Below are 12,139 nucleotides of genomic sequence, written 5' to 3' on the forward strand. Positions count from 1 at the left end.
CTGGTTGGTGTAGCGCTATCCTATCGCGTGCAGAGGGAGTTTGAAAGACAACCGTTTATCCCGCCCCTCGGATTGAGCCCTGTCAATGGTGAGTTTCCAGACCAAACATGTTGATGTGGGTCTGGCTTGTCAGGCTAGTATTCCGGGGCTCCCCTAAGAACATCTTGATTTCTCTGATCTACATATGTGCATTTGAAGACATTTGAAGGCCAAAAAAATAGGATAATAGCTTTAAAACCATGCAGGCAGTAGAATATTACAATGCTCTCTCCTCATCTCCATCACTCTTTCTTTTTCTCTCAGTCTCCTTATCTTGCCCTGTCTAAAGCTGAGCTTTGACTGATAGCTTTCATTTTAGTCTGTGTGAAGAAAGTAAACATAAACTGATATGCATATGTTTTATGAATCATTTTCTTAGATAAGTGAATTTACCTTCCTGGTAGTCTGTAGCTATAATTGAGTTTATTAAATTCATTCACAATATGTACACATTCATTATTAATATAATGATGAAAACAGCTTTGTTAATGTTTCTTGTCCCCTCACATTGACAGTTGATAATTATTACATTACACGAATCATGCCTATTTTCAATTCAAATGTTTATTAGTTGACAGATATAAGATTTTTTTTATCATTTGTATGCTGATGATTCCCAGTTACACATCCCGCTGAAATCTAGAGATTCTCTGCAGCCTCTTTTGGATTGCCTTGATGATATTAAATGCTGGTTGGCAAATAACTTCCTCCAGTTTAACAATGAGAAAACTATTCTCTGAAATTCTGAAAAAACTGAAATTCTATAGTCAGTTATTTAGACAATCTCTGTTATCCCTTTAACCATATGTTAAAGGGATACTTCACCGCTTTTTCATATTAAACTATGTTATTCCCTTAACTAAACGAGTTGATACATACCTCTTTTGTCTGAGTGTGTTCACTTAATCGCTCTGACGCGCTGTGACGATCTGATAGCATTTAGCTTAGCCCACTAAGACCAGTTCATTCACTATGGTACCAAACAGAGATCAAAGCGACTAAACTTCTGAGAGTACTTCGACTCGGTGAAGTAAAATGTCCCGGCTGAAAAATCCCCCCTCACATATCCCCGCCCCTCCCTCATTTCTGTCAATAGGGGGGAGAGGGAGATGTGAGGGAGGATGTTTCCGCCAGGACTTTTTACTGCGCTGAGTCAAAGTACTCTCAGAAGTACTTTTTTTACTTATTTTATGTCATCATACTTGATTGTTCAAACTATTCGTGTAACTGTATTTAAATAGGGAAACCGTGGAGGTGTTTGGTCGCTTCTAACCCGATTTCTGTTTGGTACCATAGTGAATGAACTGGGCTTAGTGGGCTAAGCTAAATGCTATCAGATCGTCACCGCGCGTCAGAGAGATTAAGTGCACTGTAAAAAATTATTTAGAAAAAAAGTTACCTGGTTGCCTTAAAATTTTGAGTTCATTGAAATTAAAATTTTGAGTTAATACAATGAATATTTTTTGAGATTCGACAACCTTTATTAAAATATTATTAAAAGATTTTTTAAGCATATTGGGTAATTGTGTGTGTTTTATTTCCGATGATGCAGTGAAACATGCCAAATAGTGCTATTTTTTATCATTTATCACATTCTTTATGTGGTTCATATACAAAAATATTTTCAGTTTCTATTTATTAAACTAATTTCCTTCATTGTATCAACTCTTTGAGGCAAAATTTTAATTTAAATTAAAATTAATTTTTTTAAGGCAACCAGGTTACTTTTTTAAGTTAAACCAACAAAAAACAACCAGAATTTTTTACAGTGTGCACGCACTCAGACGAGAGAGGGATGTATCAAGTCGTTTTAGTTAAGGGAATAACATAGTTTAATATGAAAAAGCAGTGAAGTATCCCGTTAAGTCACGTGCAAAAAATGTAGGTGTTATTTTTGATTCTGAGCTTTGTCTTAAAAAACTAATTAGCCCAGTTGTTAAAAACAGCTTTTATCAATTGAGAATAATTTCTAGACTTAAATAAACTGTTTCCTTCCATGATTTGGAGAAAGTTATCCATGCATTTATTACATCACGGCTGGACTAGCTCTTTATACCATGGTCTTCCTTAATCTTCATCGGCACGTTTACAGAGGGTTCAGAATGCAGCAGCCAGACTGTTAACTAGTACAAAAACGTGATCATATCACTCCAATCTTGGCTTCTCTTCACTGGCTTACTGTTTATTTTAGAATTCAATTCAAAATTTTGCTGACTGTTTTTAAAGCTCTTAATGGACAAGCCCCATCTTACATTTCCGATCTTGTTCATTTTAATTAAGCTTATAAGTCCCCTCAGATCTGCCAGTAAAGCTCTCGTATATGTCCCACGGTCAAGGCTAAAAATGAAAGGTGACAGAGCCTTTGCAGTTGCTGCTCCACGATTATGGAATCAGTTGCCACCTGACATTAAGTGTGCTCCTTCTGTTTCCATTTTTAAATCCAGACTCAAGACACATCTTTACGTTTTAGCATTTCCTTCTTATTAATTTTTGGATTAGTAACTGTTTTCTAATTCTAATTTTGTATTATTATTTTGTATTATTTTAATTTTAAAGGTGCACTATGCAACTTTCCGTCCACTGGAGGGCACCTATTCTAAACAAAGGTGTAGTTTGATGACGCAAAGTGTGAGCGCAGCATCTTGGGAGATGTGGTCTTCATCTCACAGCCGGTGGAAAATAGGACTCAGACAGAAATCATGTTCATGGATGCGGTTATTAACGTTACTGTAGTGTAAAGCAGAGCAGGAGCGAGTGTTGTGGAGCTGAGCACGGCCACTGGAGCGATTGTTATACAAACACACTGCTCGCGAGTACAGGGACTTTTATTATGACGGGACGGGACACAGTCGCCGGGCTCGCGCACTTCCGCTTTTTCCGGTCGGGTAAAGCAGCTCTGTTTATCATATTAGGTACATTTAAGTGTGTTGAAAATGATGTTATGACGTTCCTCTGATGTGTTTGCTTGTTTACACTGCTAAGAGAAAAGCGCTTCTGCAGAATAAAACCGAGGGTAACGCATGATATGATGCGATTGAAAGGCGACTCGCTTAAACGCTATGCTGAAACGTCCCAGTCCTTTAATAGTAATTTTGGAAAACATTTGGGATTTTGTAAGTACTCAACTGAACAAAATATATAACACTGGCCTAGTTTTTTTAATTTATATTTTCCTACAAAAATACTACATAGTGCACCTTTAATGTATTTTTATGATTGTTTTGTAAAGCACTTTGGTCAGTGTAAGCTGATTTTAAACGTGCTTTATAAATACAACTTACTTACTTACTTACTTACTAGTTTGGCTGATTGGTCATTTAACATTTCAGTCCTAAAACAGCTAGTTTAGCTACTTACATCTTATCTCTCACTTTATGGCCGTTAACTGAAGTGTCGCACTGGAATTCGCGCTCAGCAGCTTCTGTGAACATAAAGCCTGCCTAATTTGATTTGATTGGCTACCTCAAATATTATGACATTGACAAGCCATAAGAGACCGCAGATGAAGCTCAGGGCCCGTATTTATCAAGCTTCTCAAGGTGCTTTTTTAGTCTTTAGTGCTGAGAATTCATGAAATTGACTCCTACTTTCAAACTTAAATATAAAAGCTAGTTATCAAATTTCTTAAAGCTAAGATTCACTCTTACTCTCCCAGTTATTTAAGACAGCTCGAGAGATCTCAAGAGGTAAGTAGCTCAAGTGGTTAGGAGTTGCCAATAAGGGCTTGTGATGGCACTGAGCAAGCAAACACTTTTTCGTTGTGGCACATTGCATTTTTACTCTGGCAACGTCACTGTCTACGTGCTCGCAACATTGTAAGAAAATCCTCATTAGTTCCTGCGCAGATTGGTCGAATGAGGCCGATCTACATGGTATACAACTATGATCGCGACAGCTTGACCTCATCAGATGGAAGTAATAGATGATGGGGAAACTTGATGAGACTCGTCGGGATATGAGGTAAAAAACCAAACATAAATACTGTTTGGTTTCTCACAGAAACCAATCGGTTTGTGTCTTAAGAAATCAATGTGTCGTCAGGAGCAGCAGGGTTTTTGTGCACGCTGCCTAACCGTGCGTTCACACCGCCGCCGGCGAGAGCGTCAAAATTCGCTCTTGCCGCCCTGACAACGACGCTGTAGAAAGCTCCGTGGACGTGCTGCCGCTCTGACGTAGATCGAATGTTTTTTCTTTTTTTAAACTGTATTTAAAGAGGCCGCAAATCAAACAAGCATGTTGATGGATATACTGACCACAAGTAGGGTATAAATTAACTTCATGAAATCGTTTAAATGTGAAAGTAAGAATTAATTGCACACCCGCTGAACAACGAGCGTTCTAGCGCCAATAAAATAGTGTTGCGCGACTTCTTAACAAATTACACATCACTATGAATGATCTTGTCATAAATGATAAGGAAACCCGCACAGCAATGATCAACCTCTCCTACAAATTGCTTGGGAACTAATGTGGTCGGAACCAAAGTTTACAGGCCTGCGTTCTCTGGATTTCTCTCAAGCGGAGCACTTCTACATTCTGACTGGTTGCCGCCTGTTGCCGCCGAACCGCGTCATAGCTCATTACCATAAAGTTGAGCTGATTTCAACTCTCCTCGACGCCCAAATCGTCCAAGACGCGCCGCGCCGCTCTCGCCGGAGCTCGCCGCCCGGCTCCCATTGAAAATGAATGACTTCCGGCCAGCTTGACGCTCTCGCCGCCGGCGTTGTGAACGCACAGTAAGCATATTTTTTTGTTTGTATGTGTTGTATGCACACAGCAACGGTTGGAGTTAAAAATCTTCATTTGTGTTCTACTGAAGAGAAAAAAACATGAAATAGTTACAAATTTCCATTAATGGGTTAAAAATGTTTATGAGTCCTGGAAATGCATGAGTGTGTGTTTGGTTATATAATATGTAAATGTAGACGTAACCAAACCCAGGACTAACACTTAATGTTCTGCTGTGTGTCTATTGTGTTTTAGAAGTCAATTCCCAAGGCACTGAAAATGTCTAGTAGGCGTCAGGTGAACCAGGACACAGTCCTTTAAACATTACATGGACAGAACACCCAGGGCGCCACATTCTGTAAAGCTCACCTACTGCTATGGAAACTTATCTTCCTCTCTCTGAATATGGAATAGTACAAGAGAAATATATTGTAACTCAACCAGTCTGCCTCATAACAGTTGTCCAATAGCTCTCCTTAGATTTGACATTTTAATGAATAGACTTTTGTTCAAATCATAATACAATATACCCAGCCATACACTTGAATTGTGCTTATTGGACGTCAGGTCAGACAGGAGTGTTCTCCCTTTTCAATTACTTTCTATGGATAACTAAAACTCCACGTTTGCACTGCAGCAAAACACAATACTTTGGCTTTGTTGACCGAGTCAGCCCTGCATCTATAATACAGGAATCTGGTTCAGTCTTTCCTGTGAGATTTCTAGCACAGAACAGTCTCTTGTACAACAAAGCAACAGAGTCCACTGAGAGTTTACAGGTTCAGTTCCATAAAGCAGCAGTGTTTAGCTTGCACAATAGCCTTTCATATAACGTTTTCTCGTGATGGCCTGGGTTGTTACGGCCCACTCGGTCCTGTCGCTTTCAGCCCTCGCTAGGACTTCCTAATCCGTTCACCGATCTGCTTAGTTGGACTTCCTGTTGGACGGAGAAAAGAGAGAAAAGTTGTGAAACTTAAATCTGATCATGCTAAAATGTGTTGAAGGGACCATTAAAGGTACAAATTGGAGTCGGATTTGCTATTTTGTACATCATAAACTCAGTTATTGGATTTGTGAAATACCATATGCTAGGACTACAGTAGGAGGGCCCAAATCAGATCTTTTGCCCTCTCGTGGCACCGGGCCTGGACAACAAAGGGGTATTCTAGTCAAAAAGGTTGAGAACCACTGAACTAACTATATTATATCAGTCAGCAGATTGGTGTATGAACATTTGTAACCATAAAAATGTCTATACTGCAATGCTATCGCCCTTTATCTGCCCATCAAGAGAGGCAGTGCCACACTGGCCATACATAATTGATCTATTATCCTCTTACAGAAAGCCAGGGGCTAGTATCTGGTCATTGATCCTAAAAATAAAAGACAGATTGTTACTATGCCATCAAGTCATAATTTAAGTGAGATATTTTGATGCCACAGTAGCCTATAAGAACCGACCATTTTAATTTCAGAGCATCGGAAAAAGTGTCTCGTCTGATTGTAAAGGAAGCAAAGCCCCTCCAGATGATGATGTAGTGTGTCTGCTGATGTGTCAGTGTCCCTGTGCCAAACATCCTCCCTGCCATGTGATTCAAACAGTGTGCGGGTGATGTCAGAATCCATCATTCACAATGAAACTCTCTGAAGCACAGAATCACTCGCTTAAAAAGCACTCAGAGATGCCAGATTTATGTATAACAGAGGTATTTTTAGTCTCACAAAAGAATGTGTATTTTTAGAATATGTATTCTGAAAATAAAACCTAAAATAGCTCAATCCACTCACCTTACAACAAAATGCCATATTGCACTTCTATGTTATAACCCTATACTACTGGGCTATCATATAAAGTGCTATATCACATGTTTTAGTAATGTTTTAATATTTCGACTGAAAAACAAGGCAAAATTAGGATATTTTGCAGTGCAATTCTTGATCTAAAATCCAGACCTAATCACTAGATTAAATGAAAAAAAGCTGTCATTTGTGTAAATGTTGAAATATAGATGTAGTGTTAATTTGTTCTACTACAGAAACAAACACGCCTAAATATTGGATGCCCTGGGGGTAACTAGATAAACATCAATTTTTCCTTTTTGTGTGAACTATCCCTTTAACGTCATATCCGTTAACATGCCGAACACTCAGAGTGGTCATGGCCGAACAAGATACCTAATCATGTGCATATGCAATCTGAAAATAATACCTAGTTTTTATAACATGCTAATAACAAACATGACATGATGGTTGCAAATAAATGCTCAATGAGAACACACAGAAACTGCTGCTGAAGCTTATCTTGTTGTTTTCAACAGATTAACACCAGCCTCGACAAACAATTGCACTGTATTTCAAAGATTTATGTCAGAAGATTTAATCAGCATTTTGACTGTAAGTTAATTGATGTGTCTCCTTAAATAAAGCAATATAAAGTGAGGAACAGAACAAGGATAGACTTTTCTGTTTGTGTCGTTCATAGCTGTTATTATGAAGTCCAAAGTAATCTTTATTTTAAACTCCTCTAGGGCATTTTTCAAAGAAAAGGGGCTTACAGGCGCTGAATATATCCATTCTTAAGCTGAACTCTGCAGCGTTGCAACACAAAGACTGCCTGGTTTCTTCTGCTCTGACTGGCAATTTTCGGCTAGTGCCAACCGTTATACCTTGGTAAACCTTGGCAGCACCCTACCATAATTGTGTTGTCCTGTTGGCTCATTATAAGAGGCTTAACGTTCACACAACTGCCCTACACAAACATGCCTTTTGTCTGCCAGTGTAAATGAATAGTTCACCTACAAATGAAATCTGTCAGAATTGAGTTAACCTCATGTCATTCCACTGAATGTGGCAAAAGGCTGATAGGTTTCACATCTTAAGGCCTTCTTGGAAAATTGCTCCTGGTTGAGAACCATTGTTTTCTGACAGAGTAGCAGTAGGAATGTCCACTTTTTAATTCACTGAGTGAATTGTGTAAACACAGTTGCTTTCCAAGGCATTCATGCCATGAAATACACACTTATATAACAATGCATGCATCTTTATTTTCAGCACATTAACACACATACAGCATGATTTGATTTTACCCTTGCCTTCTTGGCACGCTAACACATGTGAATCAGCAGGACTACAACCGTTTCAAGTTTCAAAGAGGCGTTAGAGTGTTCCCCATAATGTAGCCATTGAAATTCTAGGGGCCTTGCACAAACGGAGCCCTATATGAATAAACAAGACACTATCTTACATAATAGAGCCAGATCTGGGAAGGACTAATTATCATAGAACCTCACAATAGGATCTGAATGCCATTTCATGGTGTCAAGCTTAGTTTGGAAATCTCACCCATAATGACTTGAGGCATTCCGTGACACCCAAACTTCCTGGCTCATGCACTATCCCCATAAAGTCTGAATGCTGTAGTGTAAATCCAGTCTATGTTCTTTCGGAGAGCTTAGGTTAGAGACGCTGGACTTCAGACCGGATATTAAAAGACCACAGCTTAGGGCTATGGATCTCTCATGTTCCTGAGAGCAATGATATTGCCTTTAACATGGCCATCAAATTCTGAGAAGAGATCATTTTGCTCTATTCTTCACTTTTGAACACGGCACTTAACTTAGTTTCTCACAGTGTCATTTTTTTTTCTTGGAAGGCATCCAGCTTTAGAACACAATGGCCTACAAGTTAAGTTCAGATGAGTGTCACATCTTGCACGATTATTGTTCAAATGACTAAATGACATGCACAATAAGGGCCAGTCCACAGAGAATTTCTTTTTTGCATTGTAATATGCCGCTTTTGGATTATTATTAAATATGCACACAAGACTGTATTGAAAACTTAAGCCCAAAGTATACTTCGGCCTTCCGCGTCCATGCACTGTCTGCATCACGTCATTTTTGCCAAGAGGGTTCCCGGACATCAGCATGCTCCGTTGTTTTTTCTTCTGAACTATGTTGCAATGGTCGATCCACTAGTTTTCTTCTACGATCCTGTTTAGCAATGTCCTGTTGATGATAAAAAAAAACTATTCTGTCACTTCATCAAATTATCGCAGATCCACTGTAGTGAGATGGACTTTTCAACAACTACTTTAGTGCCTTATGGGTCTTGAGAGAGGAGATGTCATTGCTGCCAATGGAGGTCTCTCTGAGCCATTGAATTTCAACAAAAATACCTTAACTTGTGTTCCCGAAGATGAACAATTGAAACGACTTTGCAGGCAGCATTTGCATTTGAAGACATACCTTTGATAACAGACAGACTTCTGAGGTAGCGTTAAAGCAAAATAGAGCACGCTTTGGTGAGAACTAAACAAATATTTAATTATTATAGTAGTAATTTCTCTCTAGAAATGACATCAGTGGAATGTACATTTACACACACAGAATGACCAGAAACCACAACTTTCAGACGGCATCTTTCTTTTGGATGTCTTAATGAATGGAACGCATAGGATTGTGGGATCCCAGCAAGCAATGACTATTATTTCACCAACTTGGTTAACTAGACCCAGTAGTCCAGCTATGAGTAACTTAACTTCTGGCCAAAATAAACTTAAAGGGGTACTTCAGCGCTGGGAAGATGAATCTGTATTTAAACTGGGTCATCAATGTAGTAGAAATGTGAAATTATTTTTGAATTTGGTGCCTTCTAGACTAAGAAAAGACAGAAAATGTATTTTTGTCTCATGGGGATGAAAGACTACAATTCCCAGAATGCTTCGCTGCCCTGTGAGGCCATTCCCAAAGCCACCGCCACTGGATTACTGTGACTGAGTTGGAGAAGACACTACAATTAAAAACCGAATGTGTCTGTTCAATATAATGAATGAGTCACCACGCGAGTATCACAGCACTGAGCACTAACTGCAGGAGTCAGATAAATGAGCTGATGAGCTCTCGTGATGAGAGCTGAGGTAATCGCGACTACACATACATTCACAACGCAAGTTCAGTCTGGCGCGATTCAGTTCATACCTTTTCAATTCTAATTTTCATAGAAATTAATTTGAGAAGTTAAAAGACTTACATTGCTCACCATAGCTCCGTTTAAATGAGTGCCTGTAGCTGAGCTGAGCTGTGAGTGTGATCTCCCATCCCCCATGCGCGGGCTCAAAACATGCGGAAATGGCTCCCTCTGCTGGCTGTAGTCTTTGGCCTTTGGCCAAACATTCCTCCAATGATGCAAATATCGTCAATTTGCATCATAGGAGGATTTTTTTCTCAGGGGGATATGAGGGGGGATATGAAAGGACAATCATTTGAATATACTCCAGGGTTTCTACTGATACAAGGCCATATGCTAATCACTAAAGTAACCCTTTAAGTTTGGTCTTTTTTTTCCCTTCAAAATACCTTGCAAAATGTATTCCATCACGTAAGCAAAGTTAACAGTGATGACAAGGTGTTTGATTTTAATTTCTTTGACCCGTTCTATGCATTGATGATTATTCTTGGGCTATGGTTAGACGACAATTAAATTTTCACTGACAGCTCAAATTTTGTCTTGTTTTAGCCCACACATCAGAGCTGTGTTTGGACAGCAATTAGTCGCCTTTTAAACACAAAATTGCTTGCTGGTATACCAAAGACAGGCAAAGGATACATCTACTGCCTTCAAAAATCCATCAGAAGGTCTCTCAGGAGACAGGAAGGGATGCCAACATTGGATTCAGATGGGCCTTGATGTCTTCCTAACTTGGAATGCGTCCTCTGAGGACAGATTTTTAAAGTTTTTTGATGAATTATTGCCTGGCTGTGTCACTCTCAGAAACTGATTTTGTATTCTTGCTTTAAGCTTTTATGTCAAATACCACAAAATAAAATGATGGACATCAGTATGTTATGTGCCCTTCAAGTAGATTCGGAATATTTTACGAGTTCTGAGCACATAAATGAAAGTTGTATTTACAAGTGGGAGTCACGGAATTCAGTTGTGACGTTGGAAGGGGTTGGAAGACTTCACTATGGAATTTGTTTTCAAAAAACAGTTTTGACCTAGATTGCCATTTATGTGCACTCTCAGAAAAAAAGGTACAGTGCTGTCACTGGTGGTGTACCCTAAGGTACAAAAGTGAAAAGGTACATCTAAATGCTTACATAGCAGTACCTTTTTAGTTTTGTACCTTAGGATACTGACCCAGTGACAGCAATGTACCTTTTTTTTCTGACAGTGTGGGGATAGAAGGGCCAATTTACAGCAAAAACATGAGATGAAATAAGTCAAAGTTTTACAATATCAGCTTATCAAATATTAGCCTGTTTTTTGTATGTAGTAGCTACAACGGTAAAAGCTATAGTCTAAAACTAGATATTAAAGTTATCCGTCCAGTTAGGAATTATGGTGAATTAGCTGTGAAAAAGACTCATTAAGAAGCTCAATGGTTCTTACTTTAAAGTACTTTGATTCGCATTGGTTCCATTCAGATTGAGGCTGAAAAAATTAAGCTGCTGAACACAGAGGCCCAGTTCTAACTCAGCGGTGTTTGTGTTCTCTCAACACAACCGATCAGCATAGAGCTTTTTATGGACGTCATCCAAATGGCTTTACGACAAACTTTGAGCAATGAAATGACCATTGTTCACATTGAACCAGATTCATAATTAAGACCATTCAGGCTGATCAACAAAACCTCTAAGAGAGGAAGAAGGGCTTTTGATGGGTCCTTACGGTCCACTGGGAACCGCGATAGCCTCATCAGCAATGGACTGTCTCAAATAACATGGAAAAGACAGCCCCCTGCCAGCATTTGAATTAGGACCCATCCGGAGTACAATTCCTAATTTATACTTGGTTCAACCATTGACCACATACTGCACTAAACAGCTGACAATGTTCCCACAGAACAGATGCCTACCTGAAGCTGAGGCAAATGTTCCGGCTTATCCAGGGGGACCTGTGAACTTAAAAAAAGACCTGCACGTTGTGTGAGAACCAAGTGTAGATAATGAAGGCCTAGCCTGATCACACCACAACAGGTAAAAGTCTAGTTGTCATGGTGCCATTGTGCACTACAAGTATGTCTCAGTGGGAATAATGTGAAAGGCAATCCATTAAGCACAAGAGAATTATCACAGGATAAGGTCAAGGGGAAACAAAGACGCTTGTATCGTGGGCTCTTCTGTGTTGAGGGTAAGACCTTCCTCTCACACAACAACTATCCCTCATCTCATATTCATGCCAAGCTCTCACCTCGCTTCAGAGAAGTACTCAATTACGCACAAAACACTCAATCATGCATAACTTGTTAACGAGACTGATTTTATTGATTATGAAATCCATGTAATTTTTTTAAAGCCTGCACTGTAAAATTTTTTGTTGTTGTTGGTTTAACTTAAAAAAGTAAGTAACCTGGTTGCCTTAAAAATGT

This window comes from Pseudorasbora parva, chromosome 9 (genome assembly GCF_024679245.1).
Source record: "Pseudorasbora parva isolate DD20220531a chromosome 9, ASM2467924v1, whole genome shotgun sequence".
NCBI lineage: Eukaryota > Metazoa > Chordata > Actinopteri > Cypriniformes > Gobionidae > Pseudorasbora > Pseudorasbora parva.